Source organism: Danio rerio, chromosome 9 (assembly GCF_049306965.1).
Source record: "Danio rerio strain Tuebingen ecotype United States chromosome 9, GRCz12tu, whole genome shotgun sequence".
In the NCBI taxonomy this organism is placed as follows: domain Eukaryota; kingdom Metazoa; phylum Chordata; class Actinopteri; order Cypriniformes; family Danionidae; genus Danio; species Danio rerio.
Genome location: NC_133184.1, coordinates 15,060,762 through 15,078,577, shown reverse-complemented (window position 1 = coordinate 15,078,577; position 17,816 = coordinate 15,060,762). Strand labels below are relative to the sequence as shown.

The window sequence follows — 17,816 nt, the reverse complement described above, 5'->3', positions numbered from 1 at the left end:
CCCTGGCTAACAGTGGGCCGGGAGCTGAGGAGAGGGCGGAAGTGTGGGCTGCTATGAATATTACTGTTTCTGAACTCTGGCCATCTCTGGTGTGGGACGAGTGTTTCTCTGCCCTCAAACGCCTTCATGAGAAGGTGAACTTTGAATCTGTGAAGTTTAAATTAGGAGTATTTTTGTTGATTTGCTTTATTTCAGCTCTCTTTTCCCATGATTCACAAAAATAAATCAATGTTGTTATTGATAGACTGTTAAATTATCTAAATCTCACAAATAAATGTACAAAAGCTTCTGCTGTAGTAGCTTTCCACAATATTCTTTATTACTAGGGAGATTTTATTACTAGTTAGATGAAGTCTCTACCTGTTTGCTTGATTCCCTTTCGACTATTTTAGTTAAGTCCTGTATTAACTCGCTCTCTTTCTTCATAACATCTATAGTCTGTTCTTCTTTTGCAACCATTCCTTCATCTTTAAAAATGGTTTCCACCACTCCTGTACTCAACAAGACTGGTGCTGATCCTAATGACCGAAACAATTTTAGGCCAACTGCCAACTTTCCTTTTGTTTATAATATATATTGGAAAGAATCGTAGCAGCTCAACTTTCATTCAAATCTACAAACTAACAAGATCTATGAGCACTTTCAGTCTGGGTTTCACCCCAAACACAGCACAGAAACAGGTCTTATTGAGGTTGTTAATGATCTTCTCTTAGCTTCTGTTTCTGGCTGTTTCTCAATATTTATTCTTTTAGATATCACCGCCACTTTTGATACTATTAATCATTTAATATTATTGGAATTACCGGCTTCAATTGGAGTAGCTGATAATGTGCTTTACTGGTTTCCATCTTATTTAAGTGACAGAAAATAGTTTGACCAGATAAAGAACAGTTGCTCTAATCCAGTTTCAGTCATTCATGGTGTTCATCAAGGGTCAGTACTGGCTCCACTTTTATTTATTTTTTACATTGTGCCTTTAGGTCATATATTTGATTCATATGGCATAAATTTCCACTTTTATGCAGATGATAGACAAGTTTACCTCTCTATAAAGCCTGCAGCATAGCCCCCCTCTGCGGGAGATTAATATATGGATGTCTAATAATTTTTTTTTTTAAATGTTAAATGCCAGTAAAAAGTTAAATGCCAGTAAAACTGAAGCTCTTCTGGTTGACTTGTGTCTGTTTTATCCAAAGCTCAACACTTTACCCTGTTTATCAATAACTCTCCAGTTAATTTTACAACCCATGCGAAAAGTCATAATATATGGTATGCTCTTGTTTGGATCCCATATTAGTAATATTGTCACCGACTCGGTCCCAGTCATTCCCCTCGCTGACCAGCAGAGGTCACCATCTCCGGACTTCTAACCATTACGTCATCCTTCTCACTCAGATCCCAGCACACCTGTTCTCCATCTCATTAATGACCCACGTACCACATATAAGCAGCTCACACACGAGGTGTTGATGTTTAAGTGTGACTTAATAAATACTGCAAAATGGATCCCTCCGTGTCAGTCTCCCCGTTACAGAAGACTTCGCCCAACACGGATCCCGCAGCCATCCAGGTTTTGTCTCACGAAGTCACCACACAAGCTCAGGTATTGTCAACACACCAACAACAACTAACACACCTAACTCAGTTAACAGATGAACTGGTGAAATCCCTCCAAAACCTGCAAGCTGCTGCCACTGCGCAACCCACCGCCAACTACCCTCCAAGTCCACTTGTTGTTGCACAACCCCCGATGACTTCCGGAGTTCGATTGGCTTTTCCTGACAAGTTCTCAGGTAACCCAGCAAAATGTAAAGGCTTTCTATTGCAATGCAAACTGTTTATCGCCCAACAACCCCATCTGTTTAAGGACGAGAACGGGAAAATTGCTTTTGTGTGCTCACTGCTCACTGGGAAAGCGCTAGACTGGGCTACTGCAGTTTGGCCAGACAGTACCCCGATATTTCCCTCGTTTAATGACTTTCTCAAACGTTTCTGCACTGTGTTCGATCATCCGGAGGGTGGTCGTAACGCTGGCGAGGAGCTACTGTGTATCCAACAGGGAGATCGCTCCGCAACTGAGTTCGCTCTGCAGTTCCGCACCTTGGCAGCGCAAACTGGCTGGGCTGATGATCCGCTCGTCACGCTCTACAGAAGGGCTCTAAAGCCAGAATTGCAGCGAGAGATGGCATGTCGTGACGATGGGAAAACTCTGGATCAACTAATCGAGCTTTCCATAAGGTTAGACACTCTCCTCCGCACTCGCAATCCGCTCTGCTCAATTGCTTCCAGTCCTGTATCCCCTGAAACCTCCGCTGAACCCATGCAATTGGGTAGAACCCGTCTGAACCCAGAAGAGCGAGAACGACGGAGAAGAAATCACTTGTGCATTTACTGCGGACTTCCAGGTCATACGAAGGTTGTATGTCCCAACAAGCCTCTCCCTAAAACCCTCTCGGTGAGTGCAACCACTATGTTCACTACCACTAATAATGTTGTGAATCTGCCTGTCACTTTGAGAAATGATGGAAACGAGGTTGAGACTATGGCCATGATCGATTCAGGAGCCGCTGGTAACTTTATCGATTACACGTTTGCCACCACTCACTCCATTCCTCTAACCTCCTGTGATTCCTCCATAGCCATCACTGCTGTAGATGGGCGCCCTTTGGGAGAAGGACGTATAAAATTCCAGACCCTGCCAGTCTTGCTTCAAACAGGCTCTCTTCATGAAGAAGAAATTTCCCTTCTTGCCATCAACTCCCCTAAACACTCTGTGATTCTCGGGTTACCATGGCTACAACAGCATGACCCTCAAGTCTCTTGGAGAACTGGTGAGATCATAAAATGGAGCAATCAATGCTTTACCCAATGCCTGCATCCTGTTTCCCCTATCCAGATCAACACAATCAACAAGACCGAAGACTCTGAACTCCATCATGTTCCTGATGCTTATCACAATCTAATTGAAGCATTCAATAAGCAGAAGGCTACTAAGCTCCCTCCTTATCGTGATAATGACTGTGCCATTGAGCTGCTACCCGGCACCACGCCCCCTCGTGGTCGCATATTCCCTCTCTCACAACCTGAAACTGAGGCTATGAAGAAGTACATCTCTGAGGAGCTAGAAAAAGGATTTATTCGACCATCTACTTCTCCCGCTTCAGCAGGGTTTTTCTTCGTCAAGAAGAAGGATGGCAGCTTACGCCCTTGCATCGATTACCGAGGATTGAATGAGATCACAGTCAAATACCGCTACCCATTACCATTGGTTCCTGCCGCCCTTGAACAACTCCGATCCGCCCAGTATTTCACTAAGTTGGACCTCCGTAGTGCCTATAACCTCATCCGCATACGACAGGGAGACGAGTGGAAAACCGGGTTCTCTACAATTGACGGCCACTATGAATATCTCGTTATGCCCTTCGGCCTAGCAAACAGTCCTTCCGTGTTCCAGGCATTTGTAAATGAGATATTTAGAGACATGCTCAACAAATGGGTCATAGTATATATTGACGACATCCTGGTCTATTCCAATTCGCTATCTGAGCATATCCAGCACGTTCGGGCAGTGCTCAAACGTCTCATTAAAAACCAGCTGTATGCAAAAAGCTCCAAGTGCGAATTCCACCAGACCTGCATCTCATTCCTTGGCTACATTATCAGTCCAGAAGGCGTGGCCATGGACCAGCAAAAGGTTGACTCTGTGACACAATGGCCGCAACCCGAAACCATCAGGCAACTACAACGATTCCTGGGCTTTGCTAACTTCTACAGGCGCTTCATACGGAACTTCAGTTCAGTCGCTGCTCCACTGACCGCCATGGTCAAAGCCAACAATGCTCGCCTTAAATGGAACCCCGACGCTGTCCGAGCATTCACCCAGCTAAAGACTCGCTTCTCCAGTGCACCCATTCTGCGTCATCCTGATCCCGAACAACCCTTTGTCGTCGAAATTGACGCGTCAAACACTGGAATTGGAGCCATCCTGTCCCAGCGATCCCTAGTGAATAAGAAGCTCCATCCCTGTGCCTTCTATTCTCGCAAGCTTAACTCCGCTGAACGGAACTACGATGTGGGAAACCGAGAACTCCTCGCCATGAAAGCTGCGCTAGAGGAATGGAGACACTGGCTTGAGGGCGCAAAACACCCTTTCATCGTCATCACTGATCACAAGAACCTAGAATACATCCGGTCTTGTAAACGTCTGAATCCTAGACAGGCAAGATGGGCGCTGTTTTTCACACGATTTGACTTCCAAGTCACCTATATCCCTGGTTCGAAAAACATCAAAGCAGATGCTCTGTCCCGCCTCTCAGACGATGAGACCTCTGAAATCCCTGACGAGCCCATAATCAAAAGTCCTCTAATTGTCGCTCCCATCCAGTGGGATATAGATCAGGAGATCCTCCAAGCCGCCGAAAGTAATCCTTCTCAGCAGCCCTGTCCGGAGAATAAAATCTTTGTTCCCTCGTCGCTTCGAGAAAGACTCATCTCCGAGGTACATGACCACCCCAGTTCCGGTCACCCAGGCAGCACAGCCACTGTGCAAATGATTCAATCCCGCTACTGGTGGTCATCCATACACAAGGATGTAATCAACTTCATTAACAAATGCTCACCCTGTCAGATGTCCAAACACTCCCGTCACCGTCCAGCTGGATTACTCCAACCCCTGGAGGTGCCACATCGTCCTTGGTCACACATCGCTATAGATTTCATCACCGATTTACCCATATCTCAGGGCAAAACCACCATCCTCACAGTAGTGGACCGATTTTCGAAATCCTGCCGCCTTATTCCCATTTCCAAACTGCCCACAGCCATGGAAACGGCTGAGTTACTCTGCGAGTGTGTGTTTCGGTACTATGGTCTCCCTGAAGACATCGTATCGGATAGAGGTCCCCAGTTTACATCCCGACTCTGGTCAGCATTCTTCAAAAATCTCCAAATCAACGTCAGCCTAACATCCGGCTATCATCCCCAATCCAACGGGCAGACAGAGCGCTTGAACCAAGAGATTGGTCGATTCCTCCGCACGTATTGTCACTCGACCCAGAACGAATGGGCCAAATTTTTGATGTGGGCAGAATATGCTCAGAACTCCCTCAGAAAGGCATCTACTGGATTAACCCCATTTCAATGCGTGCTGGGCTTCCAACCTCCGCTCTTTCCCTGGTCCGGCGAGACCTCTGAACTCCCTGCGGTGGATACCTGGTTTAAAAACTGCGAAGAGGTCTGGAACGCAGCTCATACTCACCTCTCTCACGCCATAAGGCGTTTCAAGGAACAAGCCGATCGACACCGACGTCCTGGTCCCATGTATTCCCCAGGACAATGGGTATGGCTTTCCACCCGCGACTTACGCCTCAAGCTGCCCTGCAAGAAACTCAGTCCCAGGTACGTGGGTCCTTTCCAGATAGAAAGACAAATATCTCCTGTTTCGTTCAGACTGACACTCCCTAATCATTTTCGTATTTCCCCAACTTTCCATGTCTCTCTGCTCAAGCCTGCTGCTGGTCCAGCCGAGACGGATAGGGAGGTGGCAGCCGGTGAACAGGGTCCCCCGCCTCTCATGATCGATGGCGAAGAGGCTTACCAGATCCACGAGATCCTGAGATCCAGACGCCGGGGCGGTCAACTCCAATATCTCGTTGATTGGGAGGGGTACGGTCCGGAGGAGAGATCTTGGATTAACCGCAAGGACATCCTCGACACCACACTACTGGAAGAGTTCCACTCACAACATCCGGAGATGCCGGCCCCTCGCCCCCGTGGAAGACCCCGGCGTCGAGAATTGCCTCACTTCAGGAGCCGTTCGTTGGGGGGGGGCTCTGTCACCGACTCGGTCCCAGTCATTCCCCTCGCTGACCAGCAGAGGTCACCATCTCCGGACTTCTAACCATTACGTCATCCTTCTCACTCAGATCCCAGCACACCTGTTCTCCATCTCATTAATGACCCACGTACCACATATAAGCAGCTCACACACACACTTCATTGCGAAGTCTTGTTTAGCCCCGGCCAGCATTTCTGAGCGTTCTATCCTGCCTGATCTCCCGTTTACCACTTCAGCCCGTTCCTCGACTCTGCTCTGTCTTCTGCCTGCCCTTGACCTAAAGCCTGATTACACGGACTCTGATTCTCGCTGCCTGCCCCTGACTAAAGCCTGTATTACGGACTCTGAACCACGCTGCCTGCCCTTGACTCAAGCCTGGTAATCACTCTGCCTCTGTTATCTGCTAATCATCGTTGAGTTGTATGTTGTATGTTCGCACAACCGTGCGAGGTGTTGATGTTTAAGTGTGACTTAATAAATACTGCAAAATGGATCCCTCCGTGTCAGTCTCCCCGTTACAAATATCTCACATTCTGCCTTTTTAATTTTTTTTTATTTGTGTAACATTGCAAGTCCTCGCTCTTCACTATCTCAACAAAGTACTGAAGTGCTTGTTCATGCTCTATTTACATCAATGATTGATTATTGTAACTATCTACTTCATAGATTGCAGTAAAATCAGACACAAAGCTCTTCATAATCTGGCACCTAACTACAGTATCTCTCTCTCTCTCTTTCTCTCTCTTTCCTTACTATTTGTATTTTTATGATGTACTTGCGACATAATGTAAGGTGTCCTTGGGTGTTTTGAAAGGCACCTATAAATATAAAGTATTATTATTATTATTAATATTACTATTAATATGTGCACTGAGATACTAAAATTGTCCTAAATGTATCATCGTTTTGGTTTAGTTGGAATAAAAGTATTAGTTTGGTTTGGTTAAGATGAAAATGTTTAAAAGCTAATTTTAAGGTCTATAGTATTAGTTGATTTTGTCAAGTTAACCTAATAACCTAGTTAAGCTTTTAAATTGCACTTTAAGTTGAACACTAGAAAACATTTTATATATATATATATATATATATATATATATATATATATATATATATATATATATATATATATATATATATATATATATAGTATTTTTACATTTTCGTAGCATTGATTATTATTGGTATAACCACAGTTTGACTTGAAATACTACAGCTTTACAATTACAGCTCAACAAAATGTTTGCTATTGTAGCAAAACATTGGCATATTTGTATGTTGTTGTTTGTTTGGTTTTTTAGCTGAGAGGAAAATAAAAATATTATGCTGCATGTCTTTTTTTGACGTTTGTGTAAATGTGTTAACGCATGCATGCTAACCACTAGGCCACAGCTCTAAACAACTCTATGAATAGTTGGTAAGGTTCACTTGACCCTAGTTCCTATCATGCTCTCTGTTGAAATTAGTTATTTGTGGTGAAATCGGTCAGTTTGTTTTCCCTTGCAAAAATTAATCATGCTTTTATTATGATGAAAGTGTAACCATGGTCTCTGACACACTGTTTGTTTGTGTGTTGTTGATACCATTTGTTTAGCTACATTTTATTACAAAACACCATAGACATACTACAGTTAGCATAGCAAAACCATAACTAATTTGATGTTAGCATGGTTAAAATACAATAATTATTTATTTTTTTTTTTTTTGTGTGTCAAAAAACCATGGTTAATTTTTTGAAAGGCTACATTTATTAGTATTAGTATTGAGAGGATAGCAGCGAGAAAACATGTGACATGTTTGCATGTTTGATAAGAATGTGTTATTATAAGCACAACCTATAATAAAATTCATCTATAACAATTCATCTATCTCTAACTTATAAAGTTTGTCTGAGTCTTGTGGAAGATCTCACCAGGCGAGCATCTTTACTCCCCTTCTCTTCGAAGTCATTTCAAGTTATTATAGTCAAGCTCTTTTTTATGGAAAATATCGGGTTATCTAAAATGTCTATGACTGATTTATTTATTTACTTTTATTTTTTTATTTTTTGGCATTTCTGATGTCTGTTTGACATGTTTTTTTTTTTTTTTTATTAAAGATGTATTTTTTTTTAAAAGCAATTGTTCATCTGTGATGTATCCCAAAGACGTTTCCTGTCAAATTTAAATCATCCTTAAGAATGTATTAAATAGAATGAGTCAGCAATTTTACATCTCTGTTAAATATGAAGATATATCATTATCAAGACTGTAATGAAATTAAACATATTTATAAGGCAGAAATTATCACTGCAAGGAAATATAATTATATTAGTGCAAATCATCTGGCTTGAATAATGCAGGTTCACTTTTAAAGCAAGGTCATTTTAAAAGCTTTATATATTAAAGAAAACTAAAAATGTAAAAATATGAATGTAAATTTGAATTTAAAACTAATATTATTTGACAATTCAAAACTATATGAATATATTATAAATAAGTATAATTAATATAATACAAATGGATCCTTTTATTTATTGGTTATGGTGAGTTTAATGGTCATCAGCATCTCAATCCTTGAATTTGCATCAAATTGCAAAGAAACGAATTGCAGAAGATGTTTCCAACACAGGGTGTATAGGCAAGATAGTAATTTTGGTGTTGTTCTCTCTTCTGTCTGCCGTTGTCATTTTCACACGATTGTTTTATTTTTTTGTTTTGTCTTGATACATCAATAAGTTTTTTCTATCATTTGAGGAAAACAAATGGTTGTTTTAGTCTTTCATTTACTACACTCCGATTTTAACAAACTTTGACTACTTCTGCTGCTGAGAAACTCAGTGGTTATGTGCTTCTTTTTTTACTCAAAAATACTTTAAATTGGAAAAAAAAGACCTGGCACAATGACTGGGAGTGACTTTATTGTGTCAAATAAATGTTACTTTACTCACATCTGATTCAGTATGGGTTTAGCCAAAGTCCCTTTAACGCAAGTCATTTCACTAGGCGGCCATCTTTGAAACACCTCTTGGGCACTATGTTAGGGTATTCTGTTTAAACGGGGAAACATCATCAACATCGTTTTAGTTTGAAAACGCATAAGTTTTGCTACGGTTACGCCATCCGTCCACTCTACGCTGGAGTTTTCGAGCGCTGAAAATGGAGCGTTTTGGAAACGCTGGAGAGGCCGTGTGGATGAAGGAAAACGGAGACATCTGAAAACAGAGGCGGGGCTGGTGAGGTTCGCTACCTTATTTGAGCTTTTGTGTCATTGCATATCCTTTCCTTATTCGTCAAGCCCCTATTACATGACTATAACACATGGCTTTAACGCTACTGAAAGACAGCAGACCAGCCTTCACTGTAAACAACAACATGGACACAGAAATGGGAGCATTGTTTGCACTATATTCTATTTTAGACACCATTGTGCAGTTATTCATTTGTTACGTTTAGTAACAACTCAACCTCGTTGTCTGTCCACAAAAATACCTCTCTTGCTTTCTTTGCCATCGCGTTCATTGTTCAACTGGCATTTGTTGACTAACAATAACCAAATGCCGAGCGAGACGCATGCTTCCTGTTTATACTAGAACGCCCATGCCCAAAGTGCGCGAATGGTCACGTGATATACGTTTTTGGTGGCGTAGTGTGGATGGAGATATGTTCAGAAACGCTAGGTGAAACGCTAGTGTGGACGCGGATTGTTTTTGATTTAAAACGCCATTTTAAATCTAAAATGCACTAGTGTAAACGGGGCCTAAATGTCTGAATGAAATTAAATCTACATATTTTCAGGTTGCCCAAGCTAATGCACATTCACACTCGAAAAGAAAGAGCTCACAACGCCAACCTCATGTAGGGCAGTTCTACACATGATCATTTTCTGGATAATGATCATTGGATCATGCTGGTCTTAAAGTAATCCACAACTTGGTCTTGATGGTGAATTTCCTCCAGAAATGACAGCGAGATTCTTTGTTTACAAGTTTGAGGGCGTTTGAGTAGTTGCTGTTATGTGACGTGTTTGTGCGTTAGCTGAGATTCCAGTGTTGTTTGTTGACCACCAAACTGTTGTAGAAGCTCATGTCTGGTCTGAGCTTCCCCGTCAGTCTATAGCGATCGATGATTGTCTCCTGTACTAGTAAGCAGGGTTTCATTCACCATATTAACTGTTAGTTTTCCCTAGTCAAAACTATACGAGTGACACGTCTTGTGTATTCTATGGTCTTTGGTTTAGCCATGTAGTATAAGTTACGATGGTGACAATAAACAATCAAAACCAACTTGCCTTAATTTAATAAAAATCCAAACCAGCTTTGTGAAACAGGCCTCTGTTGTAAAAAAAAAAGTATAACTTCAGTTCTTATTTTGCTTAACATAAAATATCCATTAGTATTAGGCCCAGTTATGGCCGTTTCCACTGAGTGGTACAGTACAGGTACAGGTCGGTATGGGTCATCTATATCAGGCTTGCGTTTCCACTGCCAAAAGGGTACCAATGTACGTTTCAGTCAATGTCATTCTCGCTCGAGGAAATGTTTACAGTAAAGCTGTTTGTGTCGTTCACTTATCATACGAGAATCACTTCTCACAAAGCAGATGCTTTATACACATAAATACTTGTGTATAAATACAGTCTACGATTTGTAGCCAATTACAAAAAAACTACACACAGCATACATTTAGGCCTTATTTGGGTTCAAATCAGCACACAACATATAGCACATAAGTGCAAACCTCTCATCTGTATTTTTAATCTTCTCCAGTACATGTAGCCTCTTATTAGAAAGTAATTCTGTTATTCTGAGTTTATAATAGTCTAAAAGGTGATGATAATGGTTAAACATGGCAGTTTGTTCATGTTTTGGGTTGCTGAAAGAAGCATTTGCCCTTTTGTTTTTTCTGGCTTCTCCTTTGTTACTCTAGCGTTTGTCTGCTTCTGATAGGATGTCAGAAGCACTTCAATAATAACACGCATGTTGTTATCATCAGCTCAAAAAAATTGTTATTTCAAATGTAGACGCGCACACAAGTGATCTCGAGCTCTCTGGTAAAAGTGAAACCACTTGCACTTTTAGACGGCCTTGTAAAACAAAGACAGGACACGGCAGCTTTTTGTTCTTCTTGACTTTTTGGCTGTTCAAGTCGACAACAAGGTTTGGTTGAGCTCACTCAGGTCAATATGTATTCAATGATGCTTCCTTTATTTTCATTCTCCTGCTTGTGTGCGCCCTAGTGACATTTTTTTTTTTTAAACGAATAGCATTCAGCTGCATATCATGGCCCACCTTTTGGTACTCTTTTGTTATGCTAGGTACCCTTTGCAAAGGGTACCCGAAAAGTGGTGTGGTACAGTTCGCATTTTAGTACTTTTTGACAGTGCAAACGGCCTTAAAAGCGTACTAAACTGTACCACTCAGTAAAATTGGGCCATTAATGTGCCCATGTGTTTTAGGGTTATTTACACTGGAGTAGAGTAATTTGATGACTTTTCTCAACTTAACTCAAAGATGGGACTTTAATTCCAACAGCTGCCCTACTAAGCTCCCTACCCGTTAATGTGTCTACAGTATCTTTTTTTAAATCCAATACAATATTTTCATTACAGGAAATGCTTCATGTTCTCACAGTACTACTCTACTCATACACCTCCCTTGTTCCGCTTACTGTCATTATGAATATCATCCGCAGATGTGAAATATTATATCTGTCCAGTGTCTGTGGTAATAGATTCATCCCCAGCCCTCAGTGAGAGAAACATGGCTTTTATTTCAGTTAATGTTTTACATAAGGAGGTGTTTTGCTATTGCAGGCGAGTGGTTTGGTAGCACACAGACACACACACGCCGTTTAGGATTAATAACCCTGTTTTAGCTGGAAGAGCTATTGATCCATCATCTTCTGAAGGAACAACTTATTTCATTTCGTCTACACCACACTTTAGCAGATAAATAATCACAAGTGTGTGTGTGTGTGGCTGAGAATGTGTGTACGTGCGTTCATTTTTTCATTCACTCCCACATCAGTTCATCTCTCTAACGTATGTGTGTGTTCATGTGTGTGTGAAAGTGTTCACGCATGCATCTGTGGGCTTGATGTATTGTGTCAGTTGTGCAGCACACAAACAGATGAGATATATAATACTAATAAGCAGTCTGATGAGTAATGATGAAGTTGCGCTGGGTGGTGCGCACTGATCTATGTGATTGTCAGGCCTGATATCCCGCTCCACTCCGCCAAAACACAGACACTCCATCAAGGAGACAGAGAACAACGTGATATCCATATCCCAGCAACCCACAGCAAGAGGTTAGAAATCTTAAGCCTGTGTATTTTGTTAAACTTTTTGAAGACCATCAATATTTATCTTCACAACACAGTCTTGCAGACTTCTTCTTCTTCTTCTTCTTCTTCTTCTTCTTTTTCTTATTTTACCGACTGTCACATGCATTTGTGTGAAAATTTTATTTTAATATTAAATATGTATTAAAGCTAATTAGATATATTTTTTTAAATAGTTCAAATATATATTTATTTATATACATAATGCATTCTCAGTGTATTTAAATTGTAATACTTATTTATTTATTCATTTATTCATTAATTCATTTATTAATTCATTCATTATTTATTTATTCAGACAGTATTTTTTTAGTCTCATATGCTGTGTAATATACTTTGTTTATTGAATATTCATTCATTAATTTTCTTTTCGGCTTAGTCTATTTATTAGTCCGCAGTTGCCACAACGGAATGAATCACCATTTATTATTTTACCAACTGACAATCATTCGTGTGAAATAATTAAATTTTTTATTTAAATAATTTAAATATATATTTATGTGTGTGTGTGTGTGTGTGTCTGTGTGTGTGTGTTTGTGTGTGTGTGTGTGTGTGTGTGTGTGTGTGTGTGTGTGTGTGTGTGTGTGTGTGTGTGTGTGTGTGTGTGTGTGTGTGTGTGTCTGTATAATGTATTTAAATTGTAATATTATTTATTTATTTATTTATTTATTCATTAATGTATTTATGTAGATAGTAAATTTTAGTCTGATATGCTGTTAAATATAGTTTGTTTATCATTTTTACTATAAATATTATTATCAATAATACATTTTGACCACTGATTATACACATGCATATTATTTAAAATATAATTTATGTATAGGGTTAATTTTATATTGTTTTATTTTAGTTAGATTTTTGGTTTAAAATATGTATTATTTTAAATAGTTTATTTGACAACAGCAAGATACAGGGACGATTTCTCACTATCAACTAGTGGCTTATTTACTGCCTATTGTTAAGATATTGGCTGTTTGTATGAAGTAAATACAATGCTCAGCATAAATGAGTACACCCCATTTCGAAAATTTATATTTTTATCAATTTCTCATTGAACAGGCAATATATTTTGGTGCATTTAAACAAAAAGTTTTAATAAACATATATTAGTTAAAATATTATTTAGCATCTATAGAAAATGAAAGAGAATACTTTTAAATTCAAGCAAAATGTTAAAAAAGTAAATTATAAAATATTAACTAAATTTTATACATTTGTTTAGCATTTACATTTACCCCTTGCATCTAAATGTGGGTTACTAGTTTTGAACCATTATTGTAAGTTATTTGGATAGATTAGCTTCAGATTTGATTTAAGTACTGACTAATATAATGCATATGCACAAATATACTATTGTAAAGAATCCTTATAAAATATAAATTTAAAAGATAGATTTGTAAGGGGTGTACTCATTTATGCTGAGCACTGTATTTTGTATGATCTTATTTTACATCCCTAATCCTACCAAATGCCTAAACCTAATTACTACCTTGACAATTGATAAGCAACAAATTAGGAGTTTATTGATCTAAAAGTCATAGTTAAGGGTTTGTTAATAGAACTCATTGTATCTTAAAATAGTGTGAGAGTATTTATTTGTATTACATTTACTGCAAAGTGACAGTGTTTTGTTGATAGCAGAGTTGGCGGTTGGCATATTCTTTTTTGCATAACAGTGGTGCTATTAAAGAGTGGGTGTAGCATATGGTTCATGTAATACACACACACTGTACTACTGTACGTACACACAGTACTATGTCTTTCTTTCATACTACTACATCTATTTAAGCAACTGTCATATGCATTTGTGTAAAAATAATTTAAAACATTTCAATATTAAATATTTTATAAAACTAATTAGATATTTTTTTAATTTGTTTAAATAGTTAGTTTTAGGTTTAATTAGTTAGCCCATAATATGGGCTTTTTAATTTGACTTTATTAATATAATAGCACTCTACACATAATATTCTGTGTAGGATCTGCCATAAGCAGATTCCTTTCACTAAATGAAACTATTTAGGAAAGGATTGTAAGGGTTCATCTCTGTAAACTGTTCATTGAATGTTTGTTTAAACTGTAGGTTGTTCATAAACTGTGTTCGCTAAGTGTCTGGGAATCTGAGGCATTTGTTTTGAATTTAACATGACTGGCTTTCAGACAAAGACCTCCAACCTTTGTTTCGGTTCTGCACTATTTGGCCTAACAGACGTTAATGAGGTATGTGTCATGCAGGGCTTCAGATACAGTAGCTGAAAACATCAACTAAATAATAAGGGGAATTCTGGATAAATGCTTATAAAGTGTCCTTGAGTTACAAACACACACACACACACACACACACACACACACACACACACACACACACACACACACACACACACACACACACACACACACACAAACACTCAGATTCATAAACAGTTTATTGTGTCATATTCTGCTGTGGGTGGTTCAAGGCTTCTGTGTTTTCTAGTAAGAGCCTGCAGTGTGTACTGTAGTCTGTTTATGAACGAGAACACAATTACAGCGTCATCCTGATTCATTCATCTGCTCACTGCACATTCTGTTGGGCTGTTGGGTCATTAACAGACTGTATAAAGCACGTTAACATACACAGTTGATATATTTAAAAAATTGCAGTGTGAATTAATAGACTGTTAATAAAGTTCAAAGATCTTTTGTCTCTTAAGCATAGGGAAAACATTATATATATATATATATATATATATATATATATATATATATATATATATATATATATATATATATACATATATATATATATATATATATATATATATATATATATATATATATATATATATATATATATACATATATATATACATATCCCCTTTACAGGGAGCATATAAAGAGTCTATGAAATGCTTCTTGATTTTTTAATTTTTAGAACCCGGAGACAAAAAAAAAAAAAAAAAAAAAAAAAAAAAAAATATATATATATATATATATATATATATATATATATATATATATATATATATATATATATATATATATATATATATATATATATATATGTATGTATGTATGTATGTATGTATGTATGTATGTATGTATGTATGTATGTATGTATGTATATATATATATATATATATATATATATTTTTTTTTTTTTTTTTTTTTTTTTTTTTATTATTTTTTTTTTTTTACATTTTATTTTATTGCATTTTTAGCATTGTTGTTGGTCCTAAACATTTAAACTGCCTGGTGTTCTTCCAAAAAATTTCCACATCCCACATATTTTTTTTTCTTATGATTTTTATTTATTTTGAGTTAATTTATTTTTATTAGAGGTAAATAAAAAGGAAAATTTCCCTGTATATATATGTACTCACTATAACTCATTTCAGGGGCATTTTCAGGGGCATATTTAAATGCATTTTTTTCAACAATGGTGTTTTTAGGGGGGCTTCTTGACAGCTGAGCTTTCTTCAAACATCTCCTGACTGTCACTGTACATACTGGCTGTTTTAAATCATCTTTGATCTGTCTGGAGTTGATGATTGGCTGAATCCATGCCATTCTAGCTATTCTTAGATCCATTTTAACCATAGTTGCTCATTTTTTTTTGCGTTTTCGAGGTTATTGTTGCCATTTTAAAGTGGAGATCATTTTAGAAGAACACTCTATAATTTTCTCCACTTCTTTTCTCCACTTCCTTTTCAAATAAACTTATTTTTTTACTTAAATTACTGTAAATGGCTTTTCTAAATAGTGTTTCGAATGACCCATTTTACATCACAATTCAGAAAGAAAAATATTTTTTAACTATATGTGACACTTTGCTGACCTTCTTTCTTTATAAAGAACTAAAAAATGGCATTGTTTTCTTCACAAAATGAATGAATTATCTCATTAAACTCAACACTGCTATTCTTTTGAACACCCCCATTTCAATGCTTTTTGAACACCCCCTTTCAGAGCCAATTGCTCAGCACAAACAGCAGACAGGACAGCATTCATTTTTAGTCTGTTGTTTTTTCTATTACACTGCTGCTTTCACAAATAATGCATTTGCAATACACCGATATTACACTGCTAATAACAGTGGTTTACGACGTTACACATGTCGGACTGCTATTATTATTATTATTATTATTATTATTATTATTATTATTATTATTATTATTATTATTATTATTATTATTATTATTATTATTATTATTATTTTACAAAACTATGTTATGTACAATCAATTATTTTAAAAATTACATACAATAGTCACATTACAATAGTTATTTCTTTAAATATTTACCAGGGTTTTCTTGTCATGGTGATCAGCCGATACCAAGTACTGATTCTAATGCTTCAAGCTTTATAATGCCTAAAGCACATTTTCCCTCTAAGTATGATACTTAAGTGGAGATGTCTCCTTACCTAAGAGAATAAATGAAGGATGTTGCATATAATCCTATACACATTTTTCCTATAACCATTTAGTGTCGACTTGAAATGGTCAGACACAGGTTTACAGAAAATAATAGATTAAACATGCTTAAAACAATAGTGAGAAATGAATAACAAAGCAATTTAGAAACACTGCAAATAATGGAAGAAGAATTCAACATATCACAGTGAAGAATTAGTTTGGAGCGTAGGCTTTATTTGATGCAGAAGAAGGTAAATACATTAACATTACATATACATTACTTCTTTACTAAATGGAAATAGGCCTATAAACTACTGTTTATTGCAATAACTAGGCCTATATTAGAAAAAGTTATAGTATTAAATAAGTAAAAAATATTTATTTCATTGATATTTCCAGGCCGCTTTTAGTGAACTTTTAACATTATCAAAAACTTTCAGTTCTTGTATGTAAAAAAGCCTAAATGCATGCAAGGCCATTCAAATATTTGCTCATCTCCTACTCTTGATAACAGCTTTATGATCGCAGCTCCGAACATCACTGTGCCTCTCGTGAACTGTTCACTTGGTCATTCACTCTTGTTGCTATTATTTCCGGTGTATTTTATCTAATTCTTGAGCGTCACAGCATCACTATGAAGAGGCCTGTTTGGGAGAACTGTGGAGCTTCCGGGAGAGGCTATATCTTGGATGAGACACTAGATGCATGTTGTAGCACTGCTGATGAGCACACATACGTCTTCTCTGTGTGTAAACTCTTAAACAAACACCTGTGATTTGTTCATGAGATCAGCCAGATTGACGAGGATCTATTGAGTCATAAAATGTGATTATCAACCAATACCGATCTTCGGCCGATCAATCAGAGCATCCCTATTATTGACGTTAAAAAAAAAAAATTAATAATATGTGTAATTTTAAAAATGACCGTGTTTAAACATACATTTGTTTCTTAACATTGTTTGATTATTTGGAAAATCTTTTTTATATATTTTTTTTCTTTGTTTTTTTTTTTTTTTGTTTATAACTCTCTTCACTGAGAAAACGTTTTGCTATCACTTTATTTTGATGGTCCCCTTAATGCATTTTGTTGAAATTAATTTACATTGCATCTACAAGATTTTCTTTTCTTTTAGTTTGTTTCTCTAAATGTATCTTTAGTAAAATTATTGAAATAAATTATTAGAATTTGTGTAACTGTATACAGTGTGTATTGAGTTTTAAAAAACAAGAATGGAATAAGGTACTGAATCAATTTGAAAAGT

At 37.3% G+C, this 17,816-nt stretch overlaps 1 protein-coding gene and 1 long non-coding RNA gene across 6 annotated transcripts in view; both read left to right on the top strand.

The window, feature by feature from the left end:
- The window catches only part of LOC141376089 (uncharacterized), a 1,000,182-nt gene that overhangs the window by 642,961 nt on the left and 339,405 nt on the right, over positions 1 to 17,816 (top strand). The window lies entirely within an intron of this gene.
- pard3bb (par-3 family cell polarity regulator beta b) overlaps positions 1 to 17,816 on the top strand; it is a 679,872-nt gene that overhangs the window by 357,670 nt on the left and 304,386 nt on the right. The window lies entirely within an intron of this gene.